Raw genomic sequence first — 22866 nt, 5'->3', positions numbered from 1 at the left:
AAAAGACCCTGATGCTGGGAAAGATTGAAGGCAGGAGGAGAAGGGGACGACAGAGGATGAGATGGTTGGATGGCATCAGCGACTCAACGGACATGAGCATGAGCAAGCTCCAGGAGACAGTGATGGACAGGGAAGCCTGGCGTGCTGCAGTCCATGGTGTCGCAAAGAGTCAGACAGGAATGGGCGAGTGAACAATAGCACTGGTCCAGGCACCAGTGATGGGATAAGTCTGGATCCTTCCTAGCCAGACAGTCCTGCCAGCGCACAGGGATGCCTGACGTGTTGGGCATGGGAGGCCCATGCTGAATCCTGAACAGTGTAGATGGGGAGACAGGATGCCCCAGGGCAGCGGTGGCTGCTGTGCCTCACTCAGCTCTCTGGAGACCCCTCTGAAGGCTCATGGAGCAGTGGGGAGAGGCCTTTAATAGATAGTCAGGGAGCTGAACCAAACTGACACCCTGCTCTTCAGAGTGCAGGACTTCCTGAGCAGTTGTTTTCAAGTTTGTTTGAAAAAGCAATCCTGCTGGCAGCTGAGGTGAGTCAGCACCCTCAACTGCCTCTTCTGGGTTGCCTTTCAGGGGAGCCGAGCCCCCCTCCAGCCCCGACCAGACCCAGGGGAGCAGGAACCCCTCAGCGTCCCCATGACACAGGGAGGGGGGAAGGACAGGCCTGGAGGGAGGTGGACCACCTGGAGTCCTGACAGCACAGACGATGGGAGTCCAGTGGCTTAAAAGAGCTTAGATTGGGGAGCAAAGAGATTTATAAAAGGTCAATTCTCAGTGGTTTGAGTAAATATAGAGACTGAGGTATGAATCATAGCAAACTGTGGATAAACCCAAAGAGATTTTGGTTTTAAATGAATTTAGACATACATCCCAAATCTGAAACACACAGAGAACAGTAAAAAGAAAACTCTGCCCCTGACTGGCTGTGTGACCTTGGGCAAGTCATGTCCTTCCTTGGCTGGACCAGATCAACAGTTCCCAAATCTAGCTGCATGATTCAGAACCACCTGAAGGAGGAGGTGGTCCCTACTGAGGGAGGATTCCCCATGGCAGGGTCAGAAACCGGCATTTGCAGCAAGCTCCCAGGAGATTTGACCCCGGCAGCTGAGGCCAGCTCTGCTGACCAGGCTCTCAGAACCCCAGGGCTGACGACTGCTGAGATCACTCTGCTGTCCTGCATGTGCGCACCTGCTTATGCGTGAGTGTGGCCACACACCACCTCCGCGCCCTCCTCCCCCCTGCGTGATGCTGACTCTGAGCTAGGCGCAGAGTGGGGCCGTGGGAGAGGAAGAGCAATGACCCCAGTGAGACCAGTGCGCCCCTGGTCCCTGAAGGATACTGAAGCAGCTGACTGGCAGGCTTTGCAATCACTTCTGCCACCTTTTCCCTCTGACTGGACAAAAGGCTGGTTTGCTGTCTGGGGTGGAGGACGCCAAGCCAAGCAAACGTGCTGAGCACCCACTGTATGCAAGGCACATAGCCATAACCACTCCACGGCAGAGGGAGGCCGGGCCTTTTTGCCCAGAGCTGGAGTCTATGCTGGCAGTGAGTCAAGCCGCTTCGAGGGACAGAGCGGCGTGGGGTCAGGAGGAAGGCCCCCCGAATGTCCCTAGAGGCCCTGGTGACGCTGTTTTCCTCATAGTTTCCTCAGCCACCAGCCCCCTCCGCCACTAGCCCTGCCTGGTTTTATGACAGAGCATAAAGCATGAAGATTAATGAACTTGACCATTTAAGAAACTGAAAACACAGAAAAACAAGCTGGAGATGAAGAGATATGGCGAGGCTTTTTGAAAGGACTGCTTCTTACCCCCCCTCAGGATGGCCATTTCTGTTTCCTGTGGAATCAAATGCTACATTTTTCTCTCAACAGCATCAGGAACATATGGTCCATGCAGACGCGGAGTCTCAGCGGGTGCGGGGCTCCCAGAGAGACCGAGGCCAGTCCAGGTCAGTAATCACTCCCTGAGCTAAGCCTGTGTGCTGGCGGCGCCTGGAGCTAGACAGGAGGAAAGCGCGGCGCTGCCCTGGAGGCAGACTCGCGGCGGAAGTAGGAGGTGCCGAGTTTCCCCGAGGAGGGTCGGGGGGCCGGGGCAGGTGGAGTCACAGTCAGCAAGAGCACAAGTGTGGGACCCCAGACAGGCCTAGGACCACGGTCCTCAAGCTTCAGTTTCTTCTTCGTGAAAGCAGACAACACTCCTGGTTCCCTGGTGGCTCAGATGTAGAGAGTCTACCCGCAGTGCAGGAGACTCGGGTTGGTAAGATCCCCCGGAGGAGGAACTGGCAACCCACTCCAGTATTCCTGCCTGGGAAGCCCCGTGGACAGAGGAGCCGGGTGGGCTACACTCCATGGGGTTGCACAGAATCCAACATCACTGAGCGCCTTACAGTACACTTAGAATCACGAGGATCAAGTTGGATAATAGACGAGTCTTACAAAGAGTTCTTGACATTCAGTAGTCACTGAGTAAATGTATCATGTATCGTTCTTTGTGGGGGCAACCTTCAAGATGATTCTAGAAGGATGAGTTGGAATTAGGAATAAAAGGTGAAAGACGTGGGCAGAGGTGTTCACACGGGAAACAGCGCATGCACTGACACAAAGGCGGGAAGGCCACCCAACAGAGAGAGACGGCTTTGCGGCAGCCGTCCCACTGGGAGGAGACGGCTTTGTTCAGTGTTCGGTGATGTGCGCACTCTCACCATCCTCACAGCAGCTCCAGCAGGTGGGGACAGTCATCCTCATTATTTGAATGAAAAAGCCAAGCTTAGAAAGGGTAGCTGACCACCTGCGGGCCTCAGAGAAGGAGCTAAGACACAAACCCTGGCCTTCTGAGCCCCCATCCGTACCCGTGTTCTGAGCCCTTCGCTAGGGACGTGCCTTGGTTTCAGGGGAAAGGATGACCTCCTCTCGTGTGTGTTGATTAACCCCATCCCTGCCCCACCACCTCTCTCCTAGTTTCTCTTACTCTCTGTCCACCAGCAAGTTCTCTAAAGAACTCAGGGACAGCACTGCAGAGCAGAGGGGTCCGGCCAAGGAGCAGGGAGAGACCGTGAAACTGAGGATCTCAAAGAATCTAGACGAGGAGGACTCACTAGGTACGCTAGAACCTATTCGTGTGGGCCTTGCCTGCGAGAGCCAGGCTTGGAGTGGGTTAGGTGAAAAAAGACCCTGATGCTGGGAAAGATTGAGGGCAGGGGGGGAAGGGGACGACAGAGGATGCGATGGTTGGATGGCATCACCGACGTGGTAGACATGGGTTTGGGTGGACTCCAGGAGTTAGTGATGGACAGGGAGGCCTGGTGTGCTGTGGTTCACGGGGTCACAAAGAGTCGGACACTACTGAGTGAGTGAAGGTGAGAAAGAAGACCTGTGAGGACCCAGGAGCTGAGTATTGTGGTTACTGGGAAAATCTTGCCTCCTTGGAGAGCGGTGAGACCACCAGTTACCCTCAGGGCGTGGCGCCAGGTAGGAGGAGCAGGAGTGCAGAAGTCTCGGTGGATTTTATCCAGGGAGAATCTAGAGACCAGCAGTCCTCTGGTTCTGTGGCACTCAGAGTGCAGCTCACAGGCCAGTCCCTCCCATGCACCATCTGCAGCTTCCTCTGGCATCAGTCAAGAAGGACCTTGTCAGACCCCTTAGTGACGTCCCGTGAGGACTGGCATCATCTCTCTCACTCTTTTAAGGGCCCCCACTGACAGCGAGAGGGTCAGCCAAGTCTTCTGTGGACAGACTAGCCTGGGTCTGCTCATCTCAGACTCAAGAGGAGTGAGGATCCATCCTCCTCAATGCCACCAAGTGAAGGAGACACACCCCTTGCTTGCTGCTCAGAGAAGAGATGGCACTGTTGTGGGGGTGTCACTGGCCTCAGGTGTTTCACTGAGGCCATATTTCTCACGCTCTTTCTCACTTTGTGAATTACAGGCACCAGGAGGTATGTCCACCTGAACCTCACGATGTGATGGTGTCTGGGCTTAGGGTCTTTGCCGATGTAATAAGGTAAGGATGTTGAGGGGAGATCACTCTGCAGCATCCTTCCAAGAGACAGAAAAAGAGAAGACATGAAGCAGAGCAAAAGGCCACGTGAAGACGAAGGTAGACTTTGGAGTTTTGTTTTTAGCTACATCACTTTGCCGACAAAGGCCCGTCTAGTCAAACCTATGGTTTTTCTAGTAGTCATGTATGAATGTGAGAGTTGGACCATAAAGAAGGCTGAGTGCCAAAGAAGTGATGCTTTTGAACTGTGGTGCTGGAAAAGACTCTCAAGAGTCCCTTGGACTGCAAGGAGATCAAGCCAGTCAATCTTCATTGGAAGGACTGATGAAGCTCCAATAGTTTTGCCACCCGATGTGAAGAGCTGATTCATTGGAAAAGACCCTGATGCTGGGATAGATTGAGGGCAGGAGGAGAAGAGGTGACAGAAGATGAGATGATTGGATGGCATTATCGACTTGATGGACATACGTTCGAGCAAACTCTAGGAAATACTGTAGGACAGGGAAGCCTGGCGTGTTACAGTCCATGAGGTCGCAAAGAGTTGGACGCCACTGAATAACAACAATTTAGCTACAAGCCAAGAAGTGCCAAGGACTGCTGACAGCCCTAGCAGCTAAGAGAGGCATGGAATGATTCTCACGGCCTCCAGGAACAACCTTTCAGACACCTTGGTTTCAGGCTTCCGTCCTCCACACAGTGAGAGAATACATTTCTGTTGTTTTAAGCCACCCAGGTTGAGATAATTTGTAATCACAGCCCTAAGACTTGGTTCGTATACAGCTGCTGCTGCTTAGCATCCCCTGAGTGTGGTCCTCCCCCAAAGCCCTGCCCTATTCAGTCTTTCTGCTTCAGTGCCCACCTCACCTTCGTGCAGCAAAGAGCCAGCAGAGGTGCTGACAAGACTGGTACAAACGCCCTCCCTGCTGGGACCCCAAGGACATTTCTTCTTCTCTCTAGGCTTCAGTTGTCTTATTGACACAACTTCTTACTTTTAGCCTCGCTGCAGTGATGGGATGAAATGACATTTGTGAGAAACCTCTCCCTCCCTCCATGCTCACAAGCAGTGCTGTTTTTCGCTCCAGCCCCAGCTCTAAACCTGAATCTTCCCACGCAGAGCAGGGCTGTATCATTGCCTCGTTGAGCCCTCAGCCTTCACCCTCCCAGCCAGAGCTCTCCTCTCACCCATCTGTCCTCCGTGTGAGCCAAGACACCAGTCAGGCAGGAGGAAATGGGGAGCTGGTCACATGCCTCCCCCATCAGAGATGCTCCAGGATTAAAACAAGTGGACCAGCGTTCAGCCTCCAACACTCCCTCAACAATGCCTCCCTCCTGCCTAGGGAAGCACTAATCGTGACCTGTGAAATGAAGTTAACACGACGGTTTCATGATTCCACAGGAAAACTTAAAAGTGGAAGATGCACAGAACTAAGACAAATAATCCTAAAATTTATATGGAACCACAAAAGACCCCAAATTGTCAAAACAATCTTGAGGAAAAAGAACAAAGCTGAAGGCATAACTCTTCCAGCCTTCATTCACACAATGCTACAAAGTCATAGTAATCATAGTATTGGCACGAAAACCGATATATAGATCAATGGAACGTAACAGCACAGAAACAAACCCACACACCTACAGTCAATTAATCTACAAAAAGGCGGCAAGAATATACAACAGAGAAAAGACAGACTCTTCAGCAAGTAGTGTTGGGAAAGCTGGACAGCCACCTCTGAATCAATGAAATTAGACCACTCCCTCACATCATATACAAAAATAAACTCAAAAAGGCTTAAAGACCTAAATAGACGTCATAAAATTCCTAGAAGAGAACATAGGCAAAACATTCTCAGGATATAAATTTTACCAATATTTTCTTAGATAAGTCTCCCAAGGCAAAAGAAATAAAAGCAAAAATAAACAAATGGGACCTAATGAAACTTAAAACCTTTTGCAGATTAAAGGAAACTATCAACAAAATGAAAAGACAACTTACATAACGGGAGAAAATATTTGCGAATGAGGCAGCTGGCGAGGGCATCATCTGACACCTGTCAAAATGACTTCATCAAAAAGGCTCCAAGTAATAAATGCTGGAGAGGGTGTGGGAAAAAGGAAGCGCTCCTACATTGTTAGTGGGAATGTAAATTGGAACAGTACAGAGGTTCCTTTAAAAATCTAAAAGTAGAACCACTATGTGATCTAACAGTCCAACTCCTGAACATATATCCAGAGAAGACCATAATAATGAAAATGACCATAATGAGGAAAAAGTACATGCACCCCCGTATTCACAGCAGCACTCTTTACCGCAGCCAATACCTGGAAACAACCCAGGAGCCCGTCAGATGACTGGTTAAAAATATGTACTGGATACATGTACTATATGTACTATATACACTGGAATATAAAAAGAATGAAATAGGGCTATTTTCAGCAACATAGAAGGATCTAGAGAATATCATGTTCAGTGAAATCGGTCATAAAAAAACAAATATATCATTTATATGTGGAATCTAAAAATTGAAATGAATCTACATACAAAACAATAAGGACTCACATAGGAAAGAAACTTATGGTCCCAGAGGGGAAAGGGAGATGGGTGAGGGATAAGTTAGGAGTTTGGGGTTAACAGACACAAACTATTACATATAAAATAGATAAGCAACAGGATTTACTGTGTTTAAGTTTACTGTATATATCACAAGGGGCTGTATTCAATATCCTATAAAAAGCAATAATGGAAAATAATCTGAAAAAATCATAACCAAATCCCTTTGCTGTACATCTGAAGCTAACACAATCTTGTAAATCAACTGTATTTTTTAAAAAAGAAGGCAGAAGATGACTTGTGACTTGCAAAAATCAAACCCACCATATACTCTCTGCCTAAACATTTAGCTCACTCCCCACCACTTCCTTCAACCTATGCTCCTGCACAAACCTGCTCACTACGACTCTGGAAAGTTGGGACCACGTTTATCTCCACCCTAAGCGTGGTCTGAACATTCTTTTTGCCCCTGACCCCAGACAGAGGGAAATAGGGGCATCTGTCCTGGAAACAGCAGCAAAGGGAACACAGGGTTGGGGGAGCCAGTGTGGGCACTGAAGGTGGACATTTTTCTTTTTTCCATTTATTAGTTGGAGGCTAATTACTTTACAATATTGTAGTGGGTTTTGTCATACATTGACATGAATCAGCCATGGATTTACATGTATTCCCCATCCCGATCCCCCCTCCCACCTCCCTCTCCACCCGATTCCTCTGGGTCTTCCCAGTGCACCAGGCCCGAGCACTTGTCTCATGCATCCAGCCTGGGCTGGTGATCTGTTTCACCATAGATGATATACATGTTTCGATGCTGTTCTCTCGAAACATCCCACCCTCGCCTTCTCCCACAGAGCCCAAAATTCTGTTCTGTACATCTGTGTCTCTTTTTCTGTTTTACATATAGGGTTATCATTATCATCTTTCTAAATTCCATATATATGCGTTAGTATACTGTATTGGTCTTTATCTACTTTAAAAACTTTTATTTTATATTGGAGTATAGTTGATTTCTTATGTTGTGTTAGCTTCAAGTGTACATCACAGTGACTCAATTATGTGTGTGCGTGTGTATATTCTTTTTCAGATTCTTTCCCCCATAGGTTATTACAGAGCATTGAGTTCCCCGTGACATACAGTAGGTCTGTGTTGGTTATTTTATATATAGGAGTGTGTACATGTTATCCCGTCCTCCTGATTTATCCCTCCCTCCCACCTGTCCCCTTTGGTAAGTTTGTTTTCTAAGTCCGTTAATCTGTCTGTTTTGTAAGTAAATTCATTTGTATCATTTTTTACAAATAACTGATAAAACTGGGCGACTAAGCACATATGTTGTCTAACTCTGTGACCCCATGGACTGTAGCCCGCCAGGCTCCTCTGTCCCTGGGGATCCTCCAGGCAAGAATACTGGAGTGGGTTGCCATGTCCTCCTCCAGGGGATCTTCCCAACCCAGGGATCAAACCCCGTTCTCCTGAATCCCAGGTGGATTCTTTACTGTCTGAGCCTCCAGGGAAGCCCTGATATCACCTGCTATTTGTCTTTCTCTGACTTACGCAGGTTGACATCTCACTACCACCACTTTACATCTGATCACTCGACTGTGTTTCTGCTCCTTTCCTCAGCTGAACCTTCAACACAAATAGCGGCCAATACCAACCAGGTGCTCAACGAAGGACCAGATATCGGGCTGAGCACCTTGTCAGCATCAGTAACCCACTCCTCACAGCCACCCAGTGGTGTGGGCACGGAAGTCATTCACCCAGGCAAGTCTGCACCCGATGTCTGCAGTTTGTGCTTCTTACCATTAAAAGAGGACAATAGCTAAGAAAAGAGCCACCCATCTTCTGGTTGGTTGCATTCTCTCAGTTTTTTCTGTATTAAAGAATCTGATACAAAACACAGTAATTCTACTCTTAAAAAATAGTTGCTTTCCACCACAATGGACAAGCAATGGAGAATTCTGACAACTTGTGTGTTACGGAAGAGTTGGCTCTGATGTGAGTGTCATTGTCCTTTGTGATCTGTGACACTCATCGCTTCAGCCAGATCATACCATTCCAGACACAAAGCATTGGAGCAAATAATTTGATTCAAGCAATTGTCTAGTTTTGAAACATGGCGGTTCTAACAGTGTCACTGGTTTGTTCTAGGGTTTGACTCCCCCAATCAATAATTTTCTGTTGCACTGTAAAAATCCCCGTTTCCCATAGTAGGACGCTGACTCTAGAGCCATCGAATGCATGAACCCAAGGGGTGCCTCCCGCTGCTTCAGCAGGGAGCAGCCACTCAGCTGCCAAGGAAACTCGCCGGTCTACACTCCTTGAGAAAATATCCACGACCGTCCCACTCACCTCTGAACTCCAGACATTCATCAGACCTGGTCTATGGCGAAGTCTCCCATGCCCTGGAGAGGGGTCAGGTGAGAGGTGATCTCAGAGACCCTCGGAGACCCTCAGAATGAGGCCCCATTTCTCGTGATGTTGCACTCGGGCACCTCTGCCTTCTCAAGAGCTCTCAGCAGGGCAGCCCCGAGTCAAGCGATGGGCCCCACCTGGAGAGTTAGTTCTGCTCGCACTGTGATGGGTCAGGATGGGGAGGAACTGGGAGCCCAGTTGGGAGCAATCCTGTATTCCCCAGAGGATCCTGCAGAAGCAAGAGTGCCTGGGTGGGTGTGGGGAGAAGGTGGACTGCGCTGGAGATGGGCTCCTCGGAGGGGAAGATAAGCAAGAGGGTTACTGAGCTCTTCCTTTGAGGCCCAAGTCCCCTCACCTGTGGCATGTGGGGTACGAGTGTGAGGGGGGTGGCGGGGGGGTCTCGGCCCAGGAGCCCCACTGCCTTCCCCAGCCAGGGCAGAGCTCTCCCTGCTGAAGTGTGGGCGCCGTACCCCAGCTCCAGTCACACCGGGCCCCGCGCTGGCCCCTGGACGTCGGGGGCACACCCAGGAGGGCGCAGTCTGGGCTGTGTAGGAAGGTGAGCCTACCTGCCGACTCAAGCAGCCTTCTCTGTAACACCATCAGAAGTAGGACAGGAACCCGTCGCTTTCTCACAGAATTCTCATCCAGCACTGTACACATGGCCAGCTAACCGTGTTACGAGTCCTGCCCTAGCGACAGCTAGCTGAGAGATAAGCCGATCACCTTTCCTCTCTGAGCCCGGGTTTCCTTGCTTGGAAGCTGAGAATGCCAATGCTTGCTTTGGCCCTCAGGCAGCACGGGTACAAGAAGACTACTGTATGTATACACGACCGACATCACAATCACTCCCATGTAACCTCCCGGCAGGCCTCCCTCGTGGCTCAGTGGTAAAGAATCCGCCTGCGGTGCAGGAGATGCAGGTTCAATCCCTGGGTCGGGAAGATGCCCCAGAGAAAGAAATGGTAACTCGCTCCAGTATTCTTGCCTGGGAAATCCCATGGACAGAGGCACCTGGTGGGCTATAGTTCATGGACTCACAAGAGTCAACTTAGCAACCAAACAACAAAAAACCTCCCACTCCTTAAGGTCACTCCTTAAGCATCTCTGAACTTTCCCCCAGGGGTCAGAAGAAGCTTGCTATCTGTGCTTTCTGCATAAAGGACAGCACGGTCTGAGGAGTGTCTGGGGGACGGGGTTGGGCAACTGAAGGAAGGGAGGCCCGGGAGAAAGCTGTGATTCTAGCTAGTGACAGGTATGGAGACAGTGACCCAGGAATGCCGAGGAGACAGTAAAATACAACATGGCCTGCTTCCCAGCACACACGCCAGGTCATGATGTAAGAGAAACGGACATGATCTGAAAGCTGAGCTTCAACCTGGAACCTCACCTGTGCCAGGTTCCCAAGGAGCATTTGCAGCATTGTGGGCGTCCCTTAGAAACACACATACCAACGTTTCTGCTGTCTCCCGCCCGCGGAAGCTGTGTGGAACCAACTGAATGCCAGGAGGCTACCCTTAGCCCTTCCACAGGCAGTTCTGGTAGCCTGTCTGTGCGTCCACTCCCGAGGGCCCCCACTCTGGCCCCCCGGCCTTCCAGGGGGAGGGACACAGTGGCCCCATTCTTAGAAAAAATCATTAGGAGAAATCTTGGGGAGCTCAATCTTTAACCTTGTCTCTCTTTTCCTAAAAGCTCCATCCTGAACCTAATATCCCAACTGTGAGACTCGGAGCCCCTTCGCTTTGATGGTACATTGTGGGAGGAAGCCTGGAGTCACTGCCCCTCTCCAGCAGTCGTGACTGGCCAGGAGAGGGATGGAATCACCTGTCATCTTTTAAAAAATACCTGTCTACGAGAGATGGATAAATTCTTAGACACATGCAATCTTCTAAGACTGGCTCATGAAGAAATATAATCTAAATAGATTATTAGTAAGGAGACTGAATCAGTGATCAACAAAATCACAACAAACAAATGTCCAGAACCAGAGGACTTTGCAGGTAAATTCTACAAATGTTCAAAGATTAAGTATCTGTCCTTCTCAAACTTCTCCAGAAAGTTTTACTAGGTCATCATTATACTGATAACCAAAAATCAGAGAAGGCTACCACACAACAGGAAAATTAGAGGTCAACATCCCTAATGAACATGCATGCAAAATCCTCAACAAAATCTTAGCACACTGAATCCAATAGTACATTAAAAGGATCATACACCACGATCAAGTGGGATTGATTCCAAAGATGTGAGGATGGTTAAACATCCACAAATGAATCTGTGTGATATACAACATTAAAATGAAAAGTAAAACTCAGATGATTATCTCAATAGATGCAGAAAAAGCATTTTGAAAAATTCAATATCCACTTATGATTAAAATTCTCAGCAAAGTTCTACACATGGAACATACTACCACATAATAAAGGCCATATATGACAAGCCCACAGCTAACACTGCACTCAAAAGTGAAAAGCTGGAAGCTTTTCCTTAACGTGAGAAGGAAGACAAGGACGCCCAATTTTGCCATCTCTATTCAACATAGCATTGAAACTCATAACCAGATCAGTTAGGGAGGGTTAAAAAAGGCATCCACATTAGAAAAGAAAAGGTAAAACTGTCACTATTTGTGGATAACATGGTTTTATATCTAAAAAACCCTAGTTCAATTCAGTCGCTCAGTTGTGTCCAACTCTGCGATCCTGTGGACTGCAGCACACCAGGCCTCCCTGTCCATCACCAACTCTTGGAGTTTACTCAAACTCATGTCCGTCCAGTCAGTGATGCCGTCCAACCATCTCATGCTCTGCTGTCCCCTTCTCCTCCCACCTTCAAACTTTCCCAGCATCAGGGTCTTCTCCAGTGAGTCAGTTCTTCACATCAGGTGGCCAAAGTATTGGAGTTCCAGCTTCAGCATCAGGCCTTCCAATGAACATTCAGGACTGATTTCCTTTAGGATGGACTGGTTGGATCTCCTTGCAGTCCAAGGGACTGTCAAGAGTCTTCTCCAACACCACAGTTCAAAAGCATCAATTCTTTGGCACTCAGCTTTCTTTATAGTCCAACTCTCACATCCATACATGATTACTGGAAAAACCCTAAGTACTTCATAAAAAACTTTGAAATAATAAATTCAGTAAAGCTGCAGGGTACAAAGTCAATATATAAAAATCCCTTGTGTTTTTGGGACTCCCCTGGTGATCTGGTGGTTAAGACTTCTTGCTTCTAATACAGGTGACATGGGTTTGATCCCTAACTGGTCAGGGAATGAAGATTCTCACATACTGCATGGCATGCCCCCTCCAAAAAAAATCAGTTGTGCTTTAATACACTAAAAATGAACTGCCATAGAGAGATACTAAGGAAATAATCTCCTTTACAATTATATCAAAAAGAATAAAATGCCTAGGGATAAATTTAACCAGAAAGACCTTACACTGAAAACTGTTAAGACATTAATGAAAGAAATTGAAGAAGACACAAAGAAATGGAAAGGTAGACAATCATCATGCATTAGGAAGAATTGTAAAAATGTCCACATTACCCAAAGCCATCTACCCAAAAATTTGAGCAACATTTTTCACAGAAATAGAACAAAGAATCCTAAAATTTATATGAAACCACAGAAGATCTCAAATAACCAAAGCAATCTTGAGAAAGAACAATATGGAAGCATAATGCTTCCTGATTTCAAACTATATTACAAAGCTATGGTTAAAAATATATATAGTATTAGCATAAAAAGAGGCACATAGATCAATGGCACACAATATAGAGCCCAGAAATAAACACACATGTGACTGACTAATATATGACAAAGGAGGGAAGAACACACAGTGGGGGAAGGAGAACTTCACCAATAAATGGTGTTAGTATCACCTCACACCAGTCAGAATGGCCATCAGCAAAAAATCAACAGATGATAAATGCTGGAGAGGATGTAGAGAAAAGGGAACCCTCTTGCACTGTTGGTGGGGATGTAAATTAATATAGCCACTATGGAGAACAGTATTTAGGTTCCTTAAAAAACTGAGAATAAAACTACTGTATGACCCAGCAATCCCAGTACTGGGCATGCCCTGAGGAAAACCACAATTCAAAAAGACACAGGTACCCCAGCGTTCATTGCAGCACCATTTACATGGAAGCAACCTAGATGTCCATGAAGAGATGAACGAATAAAGAAGTTGCAGTACATATATACAATGGAATATTGCTCAGCCATAAAAAGGAACACATTTGAGTCAATTCTAGTGAGGTGGATGAACTTAGAGCCTGTTACTCTTACCTATAAGGTAAGTCAGAAAGAGAAAATATCCTATAGTAATGCTATACATGGAATCTAGAAAAATGGTACTGAAGAATTTATTTGCAGTGGAGGAATGAAGATGCAGATGTAGAGAATTTGTGGACACTGGGGGAAGGACAGGGTAGGACAAATTGAGAAAGTAACATAGACAGATACACACTACTCTGTGTAAAATCAATAGCTAGTGGGGAACTGTGATATAACACAGGGAGCCCAGACTGGCACTCTGTGATGACCCAGAGGGGTGAGATAGGGAGTGAGAGAGAGGATCAAGAGGGAGGGGGATGTGTGTACACACACACACACACACACACACACGTGACTGATTCACATTGTTCTTCAGCAAAAACCAACACAGCATTGTAAGGAAATTATCCTCCAGTTAAAAATAAATAAATGGTGTTAGGACACTGGACAGCCACATGCGAAAGGATGAAAGTCAATCACTGTTACACCATACACAAAAATTAATTCAAAATGAGTTAAAGACTTGAATGTAAGACCAGAAATCATGAAACTCCTGGAAAACACAGGTGGTAAGCTCCTTGACATCACACTCAGTGATATTTTTTGGATCTGACTCCAAAGGCAATGGCCGCAAAAGCAAAAATAACAAATGGGACTACATCAAACTAAAAAGCTTCTGTACAACAAAAGAAACAACAAAATAAGAAACAACCTACTGAATGGGAGAAGATATTTGCAAATTATATATTCAATAAGGGGTTAATATCCGGGACATGTAAAGAGCTCATTTAACTTGATAACAACAAAACAACCCAATTAAAAAACAGGCAGAGGACTTAAATAGACATTTTTCTCTAAGAAGACATACAGATGCCCAAGATGCATATGGAAAGATGCTCAACACTGCTAATCATCAGAGAGCTGCATATCACAGATACCGCCTCACACCTATCAGAATGGCTATTATCAAAAAGACAAGAAATAACAAGTGTTGGGCAGGATGTGGAGAAGACGGAACCCTTGTGCTCCACTGGCAGGAGTGTAAATTGCTGCAGCCACTATGGAAAACAATACGGAGACTCCTCGGAGAATTAAAACAGAGCTACCATATGACCTAGCAATTCCATTTCTGGGTATTTACCCAAAGAAAATGAAGACGCTAATTTGAAAAGATATATGCACACTAGTGTTCATAGTTCATAGCAGCATTACTTACAATAGCCAAGATATGGAAGCAGCCTAAGTATCCATCGCTGGATGAATGCATAAATAAGATGTGGGACACACACACAAAATGGAATACTACTCAGTCATTAAGAAAATAATGAAATCTTGACATTTTTCAACAACACGGATGGACCTTGAGGGTATTATGCTAAATGAAACAAGTCAGACAGAGGAAAACAAATACTGTATGATTTCACTTACATGTGGAATTTGAAAAACAAGACAAATGAACAATCAAGATAAAACTCACAGAAAAGAGAACAGATTTCTGGTTTCCAAGGGAACAGTATCGGCGAGTGGGTGAAATAGGTTAAGGGGATACAGATGCTCAGTTACAAAATAAATTAGTCATGGGGTTATAATGTACAGCATGGTGACTATAGTCAATATTATTATATTGCAAATTTGAAAGTTGCTCTCATCACACACACCAAAAATGTCTGTAACTTTGTATGGTGACAGATGGTAGCTAGACTTATTGTGGTGATAATTTCACAATGTATACAAATGTCAACTCATTATGTTATACAGCTGAAACTAATGGGATATTGTATGTCAATTATACTTCAATTTAAGAAAGATAATTCCACTCAGTAACCTATGGGTTTTATTTAGTACCATCCCCAGATAAATCCCAATGGTGCTTTTAGACAAAGTAATGTACCCTAAAATTCTTATGTATTCTCAAGGCATTCTGAACAGCCAAAACTATTTTGAAAAGGGAAAACAAACTTGGAGGTCTCGTGGGTGCGTGCATGCTCAGTCTCTTCAGTCATATCTGACGCTGTGTGGACCCATGGGCTATAGTCCGCCAGGCTCTTCTGTCCAATGGGATTCTCCAGGCAAGAATACCGGAGTGGGCTGCCATGTCCTCCTGCAGGGGATCCTCCCAACCCAGGGATGGAACCCGTGTCTCTTATGTCTCCTGCATTGGTAGGCAAGTTCTTTAGCACTAACATCACCTGGTTAGACCTGGAGGTCTCATACTTCTAATATAAAATCTTACGACAGTGCTACAGTAATCAGAATAGTGTGGCACTGGCAGAAGGTCAGATTTATGAGGACTACAAATAGCATAGAGAATCCAGAAATAAACCCTCATCTACAGAGTTAATTATTTTTGACATGCCTGCTAATGCAGGAGATGTAAGAGACACAGGTTTGATCCCTGGATCAGGAAGATCCCCTGGAGGAGGGCATGGCAACCCACTCCAGTATTCTTGCCTGGAGAATCCCATGGACAGAGGTATGGTCCATAGAGTTGCAAAGAGTTGAACATGACTAAATTAACTGAATAGTTAATTATTTTTGACAAAGGTTCCTAGGAAGGACTGTCTTCATCAAATGATGCTCAGAGAAGTGGATATCCATATGCAAAACAATGAAGTCGAACCCCTTCCTTACACAGCATACAAAAATTAACTCATAGAGGATCACAGGTCTAAATGTAAGAGGTAAAGCCATAAAATTGTTTGAATTTTATGTTAGGAGAAATGTTCACAATATTGATTTGGCAATGATTTCTTAGTCACGAAACTGAAAGCATATGGAATAGAAGAAAAAAATAGGTAAATTAGACTTCATCAAAATTAAATATGTTTGTGCCTCAAAGGATACAGTTGAGAGAATGAAAAGAGAATTCACAGAATAGGAGAAAATACTTCTAAGTCACATATCTGATAAGGATTTAATATCCAGAATATATAAAGAATTCCTGTCACTCAACAAGAAAACGCAAGCCATCCAATTAAAAAAGAAGCAAATGACTTAGATATTTCTCAAAACATACAAATGGCCATGAGCATATGAGAAGGTATTTAACAACATATGTCACGGGCGAAGCAAATGAAGATCATGAGCTATCACCTCGTACCCTTTAGGATGTGCTGTGCGGTACTTAGTTGCTCAGCTGTGTCTGACTCTTTGCGACCCCATGAGCCGTAACCCACCGGGCTCCTCTGTTCATGGGGATTCTCCAGGCAAGAGCACTGGAGTGGGTTGCCATGCCCTCCTCCAGGGGATCTTCCCAACCCAAGGATCGAACCCAAGTCCACATTGCAGGTGGATTCTTTACAGCCTGAGCCACCAGGGAAGCCCAAGAATACTGGAGTGGGTTGCCATCCCTTCTCCAGGGAATCTTCCTGACACAGGAATTGAACCAGGGTCTCCTGCATTGCAGGCAGATTCTTTACCAGCTGAGCCATGAGGGAAGCCCCTCCTTTAGGATCATTATTAACTTAAAAAACAGAAAATAACTCATTTTGACAAGGATGTGGAGAGACTCAAACTCTCATATATTGCTGCATCCTCTATGGAAAACCATTCATCAGTTCCTCAAAAAGCTAACACAGAATTACTATGTAGTCCAGCAGTTCCACTCCCAGATACTCATATAAACCAGGAGGGACTGAAAGCAAGCACTTGAACAGGTACACCAGTACTCAAATGCAGTATCATTCACTGCAGCCAAAAAGTGGAAACAACCCAAATGTCAATCAACAAATTAATGGGTAAACAAAATGCGATATATGCGTAAATTGGAATGCTACTCGATCATTAAAAAGAATGAAGTTCTGTTCTTTCTAAAGCATGGCTGAACCATGAAGACACTATGCTAAGTGAGATTAGTGGGACACAAAAAGACAGACATCATGTAATTCCACTTATAAGAAGTACCTATCATAAATAAATTTATAGAGACAAAAAGTAGATTAGAGGCTACTAGGGCTGTAGGGAATGGGAGTCATTGATTAATGGTCACTGAGTTTCTGTTTGGAATAATGAAAAATAATGGAAATAGATAATAGTAATTGTTGCATGTACATGTAATTAATGGCACTGAATTATGCACTTAAAAAAATGAAAGATGCCCAGCAAAAGAAACAATAAACAAAATAAACGGACAGCCCACAGATGGGGAGAAAATATTTGCAAGTGATGTGACCAACAAGGGATTGGCCTCCAAAATCTACAAACAGCTCATGATGCACAACATCATCAAAACAAACAACCCAATCAAAAGATGGACAGAAGACATTTCTCCACAGGAAGACATACAGTTGGCCAAGAAGCATGTGAAAAGATGTTTAATATCACTAATTATCAGAGAAACACAAATCAAAATTACACTGAGATGTCACCTCACTCTAGTCAAAATGGCTATCATAAAAAAAAAAAAAATCCACAAACAATAAACTCTAGAGAAGGGGTGGAGGGAATGTACATTGGTACACCCACTATAGAGAACAGTATGGAAGTGCCTTAAAAATCTCAAAATAGAGCTACCATATGACCCTGCAGTCCCACTCCTGAGCAAAGTCTGCAGAAAAACATGGTCTGAAAGGATACAGACATCCCGGAATTCACTGCAGCACTGTTTACAATCGCCAAGACGTGGAAGCAACATCAATGTCCATCCACAGAGGACTGGATACAGATGTGGTACATACACACAATGGGATGTCACTCAGTCATCAAAAAGGATGAAATGCCATTTACAGCAACATGGATGGGCCTAGAGATGGTCACACTGAGTGAACTAAGTCAGACAAGAAAAGCAGAAACATCTTATGACATCCCTTATGTGCAAAATCTGAAAAGACAAGATACAAATAAACTTGTTTTACAAAACAGAAACAGCCTCACAGACTTAGAAGGAACTCATGGTTACCGGAGCCAGTGATGGGGAGAGGGATAGGTAGGGAGTTTGGGACGGACAGGTACACTCTGCTCTATTTAAAATGGATAACCAACATGGACCTACTGTACGCACAGGGAACTCTGCTCAATATGATGTGCTAGTCTGGGTGGGAGGGGAGTTTGGGGGAGGATGGATACATGCATATTTATGACTGAGTCCCTTTGCTGTCCACCTGAACTTATCACAACATTGTTAACTGGCTGTAGTCCAAAATAAGAAGTGTTTTAAAAAATGAAAGAAAAAATGTCTACGCATCCCACCCCCACCTTGAATTCCACCTCTCTTTGAGAACCAGTGCCCTAGCCTAAACATATACGCTGGGAAATAGAGCAAGATTGTTCTGCTGCTGCTGCTAACTCACTTCAGTCGTGCCCGACTCTGTGTGACCCCATAGACGGCAGCCCACCAGGCTCCCCCGTCCCTGGGATTCTCCAGGCAAGAACACTGGAGTGGGCTGCCATTTCCTTCTCCAATAGGACTGCTCTAGGCACGTGCTTTACGTCCATGTTGAGAGGTCATGCACGTGTACATACTTACACACATCCCCCCAGGAGACAGGATGTCCCTGCTCAGCACCTGTATACCAGCTGCACACACAGCCCCTCGCCCCCCGACTACGCCAGTCCTCTGACCCTCTGAACTTCCCACTTGGGCACCAGTCATCACTATCCCCACTGCCCAGGCCCGAGTTCCCTCCTGGGCAGAGGCCTGGGGAGCTGGATCTGAAGACAAAACTAGCCCTGCCGGTGATTTCCATCTGTACTGCCTGGGCCCTTGGCCTGCAGGGCATGTGCAGTGGGGGAAAAGAGCCACACGCGTCCCCCAGGTAGGGAGGAACCCTCAGCTGGGGGTCTGTGGCTGTAGGTACCCTCGCATGCATTCCATCCTATGGATGGAACGGGTCCTGGGTCATCTAGCCCCTTCTTCTGATGTCAGGCCCCAGTGAATCACCCCTGCAGCTGGACCGCCCCAACCTTGACCCCAGACCCTGGCAGAAGAGTGGCCCAGGGCCTTCCATGCTCAGGACTTCCTTTCTTAGGAAGGAAGACTTCTTTCCTTCTGAATTCCTCATGCTGCTTTTAAGCCTCATGTTTTGTCTTACAGAGAGATGACACCCCCCCGCCCACAAACCACAAGGAAATAGCTCTGAGCAGCCATCTAAAAAACCTTCACTGAGTATGTCAGATGGTCGGACCCACCCTTAAAGAAAGCAGAGAGAGCCTTCTCCTTGGGAGCTGATGGTCCAGGGGCTTTCCTGGCCTGAGCAGATCTGAGGCAGCTGCATTTTACAGAGAGAATGAGAAAGGGTGGGAGGGGAGCTGGGGGCTTTGTCCCATGGTCCTGGAGACAGATAAGACCCTGTATGTCTACCCTACCCCCATGATCCACAGCAGCCCACCTGACTCTCCTCCCCAGCTGAGCATCCCCAAGACACGCTCTGCCCCAGAGCTCTGGAGACAAGCCCTGTGGTGTCTCCCCCTCAGACATCCCAGCACCAGGCCTGCAGCATCCTCCCTTGGAAGTCTGGCACCAGCTGCATGAAGCACCCCTCCAGAAACTGGGCCCCCCTGGCCTCCCAGGATTTGACAGTGCCACATTTTCCTGCCCCCATCTCTGGGAAGGGGAGCTGCTGCTTCTAGATGTTAATCTTTGTGCATCTTTGACATTTCCTTTCTGCTCTTTTACCAATTTCCTCATTTAAATTCTCTAAAAAAAAAAAAAAAGAAAAATGAGTATAGTTTCAAAAACAAAATACCTAACTATATTCTGCTTTCAAGAGATGTATTTTGACTATAATGATGCTACATAAAGATGAAAAGGATGGAAAGAGATATACTGTGTAAACAATAAAGAAAGTTGATGTGGTAATACTAATATTGAACAAAAAGATGTTCAAGCAGGCGGTATTGAATCCATGGACAGAGGAGCATGGCAGGTTACAGTCCATGCGGTCGCATGACTTAGCAACTAAACCACCACCATTATCAAAGATAAATATTATATCCTTAGTGAAAAAGAAAAGAAAAAAACTCAGTGTCAATTTAATTTCTGTTTTCCTGATTGAACCATCATTGATGGGGGGCAGTGTGGGGGGAGCCCTGAAGGGAGAAAGTTCAAGTGGAAACCTCACCACATATGAGACAGAGGAACTTGAACCCCTACCTGGTGACCCATAGCCTCTGTTTTATTCACTCCAGGCTGCCAGTGGGGGCTGGGGCAGGGACCCTGGGTAATGTCACATTTGTTGGCATCCTTGGTACTTTTGTTTCTTTCCCTGAAGCCTGTGAGGGCAACAGTCAAGGCCTTGACTTTTCTGGTTCTCTTGGCTACAAGACTGAGGGTCCCCTCCCTCCATCCCTCGGCGCTCAGTCTGTCCTCATCATTGAGAGGATCTGCTCTTTCTAAAGTTACCAGGGAACAGTGTGCAGCGAGGCCTGTGTGGGGAAGGCAGAGGCAGATTTTTACCCAAGTCTGTCTTTGGAGGAACCATCCCTTGGCCAGCTGTGTCCCCTGGGTGAAGATGTGTGATTCACAGCCTTCTACTGAGCCAAGTCCAGTGCTAAGCCTATACATGCCTTGTCTTAACTTTCACCCACAAGCCATGAAGCTGGAACTATTATCAGCCCTCTTTCAAAGGTGAGGGGCTCCGGCTCAGAGAGGGTAAGTCCTCTGCTGACACTTTACTCAGTTAGTCTGCAAACCCAGGACCAGAGCCCAAACTCGGTCACCGGAGGTGGGATCCCTGCAGATTCCAGAGTGAAGGCGCCTTGGGGAGGGCAGAGGTTCGTGCTCCTCTGGTCTGTAACATAGGCAGGGATGGTCTCCAGAGAGCTGAGCACCAGGGGGACTTTGCTGGTAGACTGGACACAAGAAACATGGCAGGATACCTACTTGCACCAGGCTTTGAGCATGTTCTGGGCTAAGCACCTAACCCTAACCCCTGAGGATTAATGAGGTCATAATAAAGGAGGACCAATGTCAATTACCCAGACCCAGTACTGCCTGCTGCAGTGGGGCCCAGCTCCAGCCCTGGGGGCTGAGAAGTCGGTTCAGCTCTCGGGAGCGTCCCTCTGCCTCTCCATAAGGCCCTTTAGCCTAGTGCAGACGTAGCGTGTGTTTATTTCAATCCCACAGGACTCCTCATTCCTAGGGAGCAAATGCAGTCATTTGTCTCCTAAACTGCACACTCGCACAGAATTACAGAATGCACGCTGGTGCGGCAGTCACTCACTGCCACAGGGCAGGGGGCGCCCTCCTTCCAGCCCACAGATCTGTGCTGAGCTCAGGGACCAGCTTCTCGCTGAAGAGGCCTGGCCACACAATCTGCTAAATGCCATCCTTTCCAAGGACCTTCATCTTGCTCCCATCCACCACACCACCACACCAGGCAAGGCTGTGCCCGGTAGAGTAATGCCCGTCAAGGCATCTGGGAAAGTGACGTTTTAATTTTTAGGAAGCAGCTAATTAGGGGGCTTGCGGGGCATGTCAAGTGGTGACATCATTTCCATATCCTTTCCTCTGCATTTTCTTTCACACGATATCATTACAAGCCCATGGTGCACGGATAGTTTGCAGACTGTATTTCTCTCCTCCTTTTGATATCCAGATGGCAGAAGCTGGTCCTGAATCCCACGCAGGGTAGGAAGGCTGGTTTGTTGGGCTGCAGAATCCAGCCTTCAGTTTCTCAACATTTCTCTGATGAAACTTTCACTGTAGGGACAACTTTCGGCGTTTGAGCTGACCCAAAAGCTGACTGTCTGGACAATTTGTCATTCCCATCTCACGTCTATGTCAGCCCACAGCCTTGAAGCAAGGATGCCTGCGGTATTCTTGGCTTCCCTTGGGGAGGGTAGTTGGGGGTGGAGTGTAATGCTGCAAACTGGCCCCACTTTGCTGTGACCACCCAGGGCTGGTGCCTGCCACAGCTTAGCCTGTGGGAAATCTCCCGTGAGCAAGAAAGGGGCCACGGGGTCCGGAGGAAGCAGGGGAAGTGAGCCTGGAGGATGCCTGCTCCCTCTTAGGAGGAACTGGGCACCTGAGATGGATAGAGGCCCAAAGAGACGGACAGACGGAACAGAACAGAGCAAGAGAGGGAGAGAGGAAGAGAAAGAAGAGAAGCCTTTGCAGAAGAACCTCGCAGAAAGGACCAAAGAAGAAACAGCTGGAGAAAAGGCAGAGATAAGAAGGCACTAAGACGTCAAGAGGGCAGAGAAATGAGCCTTCATGTAGCCAAACCACGGAAGGCGAGAGGCAGGAGCTGCAGCCGCAGAGTGGACCCAGAATCATTTGATAATGACAGCGGCCACCAGCCACTGCACCCTCCCTGTGTATCAGCTGCGGGTCTAACACTTCACACACATGATTTCAGTGAATCCAAGTAACCCTACTGTCAGGGAAAGCACACTGACCTAAACCTGCCCCTCTGGCCGGGCACCACAGTAACCATCTGTGTGAGTTGTTTTAGGACAGGAGGTCCTGGCAGGGAAGACGGAACTAATAAGCCACCAACAACCGGAAGAGTTCGGGAGAGGTCAAAAGGAGACGCATGCGTCCTTCCACCTCCCAGAATCCTCCGCGCTGGCGTCCATCTTGGCTGAGCAATGCATGCACCGCCAGGAGGCGCCCTGAGTCGGAAGGATTGGCCAGAGACAACCTAGAAACTAACCCCGTCACCATAAAGCCCGGGACTGCGAGCCACGTGGCAGAGCG

The 22866-nt window shown here is 46.9% G+C and overlaps 1 protein-coding gene and 1 long non-coding RNA gene across 3 annotated transcripts in view; one reads left to right on the top strand and one right to left on the bottom strand.

Annotated features, from left to right (window-relative positions):
* The window catches only part of KCNH1 (potassium voltage-gated channel subfamily H member 1), a 407890-nt gene that overhangs the window by 5776 nt on the left and 379248 nt on the right, over window positions 1–22866 (bottom strand). The gene's annotated exons all lie outside the window — the stretch shown is intronic.
* Window positions 1875–4035, top strand: LOC136169467 (uncharacterized). The gene is made up of 3 exons (XR_010663409.1): window positions 1875–1952; window positions 2962–3101; window positions 3928–4035. It is a non-coding gene; the product is annotated as an uncharacterized lncRNA (long non-coding RNA).

Source organism: Muntiacus reevesi, chromosome 5 (assembly GCF_963930625.1).
Source record: "Muntiacus reevesi chromosome 5, mMunRee1.1, whole genome shotgun sequence".
Taxonomy (NCBI): Eukaryota; Metazoa; Chordata; class Mammalia; order Artiodactyla; family Cervidae; genus Muntiacus; species Muntiacus reevesi.
This window is presented reverse-complemented; position numbering and strand designations above follow the sequence as displayed.